The sequence below is a fragment of the Heptranchias perlo genome, chromosome 22 (assembly GCF_035084215.1).
Source record: "Heptranchias perlo isolate sHepPer1 chromosome 22, sHepPer1.hap1, whole genome shotgun sequence".
Classification (NCBI taxonomy): Eukaryota; Metazoa; Chordata; class Chondrichthyes; order Hexanchiformes; family Hexanchidae; genus Heptranchias; species Heptranchias perlo.
In genome coordinates, this window is record NC_090346.1 from 50,399,664 (window position 1) to 50,405,609 (window position 5,946).

At 50.1% G+C, this 5,946-nt stretch overlaps 1 non-coding gene across 1 annotated transcript; it reads left to right on the forward strand.

The window, feature by feature from the left end:
• Window positions 1-4,822: 4,822 nt before the first annotated feature.
• Window positions 4,823-5,039, forward strand: LOC137340971 (small nucleolar RNA U3). The gene has a single exon (XR_010966929.1). It is a non-coding gene; the product is annotated as a small nucleolar RNA U3 (small nucleolar RNA).
• The last annotated feature ends 907 nt before the right edge of the window (window positions 5,040-5,946 follow it).

The window sequence follows — 5,946 nt, forward strand, 5'->3', positions numbered from 1 at the left end:
AGGTGATATCTGTCTCAGTGCGCGTCCCGGGGAACAGCCCGTAGAGCACAGCGTCCTGTGTTACTGAACTGTTGGAGATGAACCGGGACAGATACCAACGCATCTCTCTCCACACCCTCTGAGCGAAGGGGCAGCCCATCAGGAGGTGGATGATGATCTCGTCCCCGCCACAGCCTCGAGGGAAGCTCGTGGTGGTGCAGAGATTCTGTGCATGTTGGAAGAACCACACTGGGAGGGCCCTTCTCACCACCATCCACGCTACATCCTGGTGCCTGTTGGTCAGTTCTGGCGACGAGACGTTCTGCCAAATGGCTTTGACCGTCTGGTCGGGGAACTGCCCGATCGGATCCACCCTCTCCTTTCCCTGCAGGACCCCCAGAATGTTCCGTGCCATCCACTGTCTGACGGCCTTGTGGTCGAAGGTGTTCCTCTTCAGGAACTTCTCCACCTGGGACAGGCGGTGGGGTACAGTCCAGCTGGACGGGACGTCCTGTGTCTACTCGGCCAGTGTGGCCAGACCCAGTCTTCTCAGTGTGGTGGACAGGTAGAAGCTCAGCATCTAGTGACACTTGGTACTGGAGCTCTACACACATCCTGAGGCAGCCACACACAGGTCTTAGCTAAGCAGACATTTGGTGTCTTGGGCTATGGCTTCCTGGGCCAAACCCCCCTGATCTCACACTCTCACAGGACTGTTATTTTCTCCTTTCTCTCCCACTCTGAGACACCAGAATGGTAGAATGAACCCATGCAGCTAACAACCAAACATAGAGCACCAGTTTGCTTGGGATTAGGCAGTTAGAAAGTTGCCTTTCACCTAGACCATCACAGGGAAATGATGAAGCTCACTGTGGGAAACTGTATTCTGTTCTTTCATGTATCTTATGTAAAAGAGACCAGTTTGTTGGTTTGCAATTGTGTCGCCTCACTAGAGTGTTTTTCAGTCTGCCTCCTGTAAAGTCAGAGTGCATGTGGTGACACAGTGAGCCAGTATATGCAGCAAAGGTTCTAGGTTACAATCCCCAGGTCACACTATCATTTAACTAGATAAGGGGGAGTAAAGGGTCATCATGGCGGGTGGAGGGTGTAACGTCCATTTATAGCAATGTCTGGTGACACGGAATCCAAGAGCCTATCTAATGTAAAACCAGAATGTTTATAATGGTAACCCTGGGAGACTGGGGGGAGTTATTCTTTGGGGTTTAATGACAGTGCCTCCTCCAACAATGTAGTTCCCTTTTAAGTACTGCATTGTGGTGTTCAGTGTTAAAGTTAACCTGCCAGAGGGATGGGTTTCGATGGGCCCAATGGCCTTTTCTCATGACTTTCCTCATATTATATTAGCAACTCCTAATGCAACTCAACTTAGGAGGTCTGCACATTATAGGGAAACCTTTGATCTCAGAGTTAACCATCATAACCAGCAATTAATTTGTTTATTTACAAAGTGTACATGAATGGAAAGAATTTGCAAGGCTACGGGGATAGGGTGGGGGCGAGGGACCAGCTGGATTGCTTTTGCAGAGAGCCGACACGCACTCGATGGACCGAATGGCCTCCTGCTGTGCTGTAACCACTCTATGATTCTGTGTGTTCAAAATTGACATGTAGGTCTACTACACACATTGTACATTGCATGTTTGAATGAACTTATGTGTCATGGGTTGAACACATGACATGTAACATCCAATGGAAAAGTTCATTAAAAACAGGGAGGAGCAAAAACTTAAAACATAACAGCAAAAGAGAGCAAGAAAGAACAAACTTGTATTTCTATTGAGCCTTTCATGTTCTTGGGACTTCCCAAAGTGCTTGAGAACCAATGAAGTACTTTTTGAAGACACTTGGTGTTTGCGTATCGGGGCTCTACACACATCCTGAGGCAGCCACACACAAAGGTGGCCATCAGGATCAGGGCGGCATTGGGGACGCCCTTCCCCCCTTTGTCTGGGGGCTTGTACATGGTGGCCCTGCAGACGGGTTGGAAGATTGCTCGGGTGACTGTGACGGCGGAGCAGTGGGGAATGGGCCAGACTTTGGTCACGTAGAGCAACACCACGAGTACCTCACACCTTATCACCAGGTTCCTGCTGGTTATGGAGAGGGAGCGCCTCACCCACATACCAAGCTTGTGTTTGGCCTTGGTGACCCACTTCTCCCAGTTCTTGGCACAGGCCTAGGGCCCTCCGAGCCAGATCCCAGCACCTTCAGGTGGTCAGACTTGACAGTGAAGGGGATAAAGGATCGGCTCTCCCACCTGCCAAAGAACATGGCCTCCCTGTTACTTCAGTTCACTCTGGTGCCCAAGGCCAACTCGAACTGATCGCAGAAGCCCATCTGTCTGTGGACCGACTGCTGATCGGAGCAAAAGACGGTGACGTCGTCCACGTACAGGGAGGCCTTAACCTGAGAGCCTCCGCTGCCTGGGATCATCACCCCCCCACCCACCCCCCCGATCCCTTTGTCCTTCCTGATGGATGCGGCAAACAGCTCGATACAACATCCGAACAAGACCGCAGAGAGAGGACAGCCTGGCCTGACTCCAGATCTGATCGGAAAGCTCTCTGACTCCCACCCGTTGATTAGGACTGCGCTACGGATGTCCGTATAGAGCAGTCAGATCCAATCGCGGATTCCCTCCCCAAACCCCATTTTGGAGAGCACGTCCATTGTGTACGTGTGGGATATTCTGTCGAAGGCCTTCTCCTGGTCCAGGCTGATGAGTCAGGTGTTCACCCCCCTGTCTTGTACGTAGGCGATCTTATCCCTGAACAGCGCAAGGCTATCAGAGATCTTCCTGCCGGGTACAGTACAGGTCTGATCGAGGTAGATCACCCACTCCAGAGCAGACTTGAGCCCGTTGGTGATGACGTTAGACAGAATCTAGTAGTCGACATTTAGCAAAGAAATGGGTCGCCAATTTCTGATATCTTCCCTCCCTCTCCCCCTTCCGTTTGTAGATGAGGGTGATGATGCCTTTCCTCATGGACTCTGACATGCTGCCTGCCAGAAGCATATCCCCGTACACTTCCAGCAGGTCTGGGCCTATCCAGTCCCACAGAGCCGAGTACAACTCGACTGGTAAGCCGTCGTTTCCCGGAGTTCTGCTCTTCTCGAAGGATCGGACGGCCTTTGTCAGCTGGTCCAAGGTCAGCGGCCGATCCGTGCTCTCCCACTTGATGTCCTCTAAGATCTCTGTGATCGAGAGCAGGAAGGACTGGGAGGCCGTGCTGTCTGTGGGTTTCGCATCATACAGCCTGACATAAAAGGATTTGCTGATCCTCAGTATGTCCGCCTGCGAGGACATCACTGAGCCGTCTTCCTCCTTCAGGCTGCTGATCACAGAGGTCTCTGTACAGATCCTGGAAGAAGAAGCGCGAGCACTTCTCGTCCTGCTCCATGGAGCGGATTCTGGACTGGAAGATGATCTTTGAGGCCTCGGAGATGAAGAACGAGGTTTGCTGGTCCTTCACCTCTGAGCTTCTCCCCGACATCGACCCCCATCGACTGCAGCTGGAGCAGATCCTCCTGGAACTGCAACAATTCCCTCTCTCTCTCTCTCACCTTCTGAGCACCTTTGAGGATGAACAACCTCTTGATCTTGGCCGTGATCGCTTCCCACCAGTGCACTGTGGAGTTGGAGAGGGGTTTCATGGTCCTCCAACCTGTGTAATCCCTCTTTAGTTCCTCGATGTTCTCTGTGATCAACAGTCTCACGTTCAGCTTCCAGATCACCCTGGCTGCCTTCTGCTCCGTCCTGCGATTGACAGTCGGCCAGTAGGAGGCAGTGATCAGGGAAGAACACAGGCTGGACGTTGGTGGATCTGACCTTGGGCGTTGGGGACACATAAAGGAAGTCTATCCTGGAACAGATGGACCTCTCTGCCCTGGACCAGGTGTATCTCTGCGATGCTCCGCCTGCAGGGTTGCTGAAGACGTTGTGAAGCTTTGCGTCTTTCACTGCTTCCATCAGGAGTTTGGACGTGGTGTCCAGTATTCCATTGCCCCTACTGGATCGTCCAGCCACATCGATGATGCAGCTGAAGTCTCCGGCGAGAATGATCAGCCTGGAGGTCGCCAACAGCATCGGGAGATACTGGAAGACCTCCGACCACTCGCTCCTGAGGGTCAGGGCGTACACATTGATCAGTCAGAGCTGGGCGTTCTTGTACAGAACCTCTGCTACGAGCAGGCGCCCCCCACCACCACCTTATCCTCGGTGATGGTGAATTGGCCTCCTCACAGCAGAATCCTCAGGCCTGAGGAACAACTAACGCTGCCTCCCGGCCAGATCGACTGCCCCCGGGTCCGCATGCGTGACCACTGCCGGTCGTTGCTGAGGTGCGGGATCCCTCACTCCTGCAAGAACAGCAGGTCCCTCTCCACCCTGGCCAAGTAGTTTAGGGCATCTTGGAGTCAATTTAATACTACACACATTTATGGATGTAACAAGAATGTCCTACTGCCATTACCAGTGACATTATATGAAGCCACTTAGGCCAGTACCGGTGGCCCTAAACGCCGCAGTAAATACCTCCGCGCTGGGTCATTCACCCGCCGTGTGAATCAATGCTCAGGACGGTTACTGGAGACTGATATCTACTTTATGCAAATTAGTGCCTGCTGGGTAATGGACGAACGACATAAACTGTATTTCTTTTTCACACAATTATAACTTTACAAAGGGTGAAGCGAAGATTAATTGTGTTTATATTCGATTTCATACTGGGTGCTGGGAATTGGCGAGGAGGCGGTTCATGGTCAGCCTAAGGTAAAGGGGGTTTGCTGCGGGTGGAGAGCGGTGTGGCGGCAGGTTTCGGGTAAGACTATACTTTTAGGGATCATTTCTATAGTTTTTTACTTGAGAAATGTGTTCTGAAGTGTTTGGTCTCACTAACCACGAGGAGGAGATGCAGCGTTTCCTTCTGAGCGTGAAGCGGGCTGCCGGTGTTGCTTTAAGCAAGAGCTGGCGGCCATTGATGACCGTTCCCTTCTCTCACTGTGAGAGTAGCGGAGGGAGGAAACGCATTCTGAGTGGTTAGTTTTTTAAAAACTCCAAAGTAAGAATATTTCTCATTTAATAGTTACAGGTTTTCCTGTTTGATCGGAATGTGAATCTTCACAATTATAGTGCTTGCATCTCACTATATTCATTCTCATGCAGGCTGGCGCATTCCAAGGTGCTCAGGGTCGCACTGAGGCTGGGGGCTGCCGCCGCAAAAGGCTCTGTGGGGAAAGGCAACCATTTAGAGCCTTCCCGCCATTATATACCGAGGGGCTGCAATCAGGGAAAAAAAAACACTGGCAGAATATGAAATTCAAATTGATGTAATGTACCTGTAATAATCAATAATCTGTATTGTGTACATTTGGAATGTGATATGACAACTGTATTGTATGTATTGCTGTAAATTTTATGAATAAAGTATATTTTAATGAAAAATAAGTTTGCTCTGAACTGATTAGGTACAGTAGCTGAAATAACGTAAAGAAGCGCAAAATCTAGGCTTACAGTGCAGTGCAGTACTGAGGGAGCATTGCACTATGAGAGGTGCCTTTTTTCAGATTAAATGATAGACCGAAATATCTACCATTCCAGGTGGATGTTAAAGATTATGACACTATTTCAAAGAACATGAAGGGAGTTCTCCTAGGTGTCCTGGCCAATATTTAGCCCTCAACCAACATCACAGAACAGGTTATCTGGCCAATACCACATTGTTGTTTGTGGGACCTTGCTGTGCGCAAATTGGCTGCTGTATTTCCTACATTACAACAGTGGTTATACTTCAAAAGTGCTTTGGGACGTCCCGTGATCATGAATGCCGTTATTTAAATGCTAGTTCTTTCTTTAGTATTGCTGCAATTTTACTCCAGCTATAAGAGGCCTGCTAATTTTTGAGCGGACACATTATACACTGAAACGTTACTTCTGGCGGAAAGTGA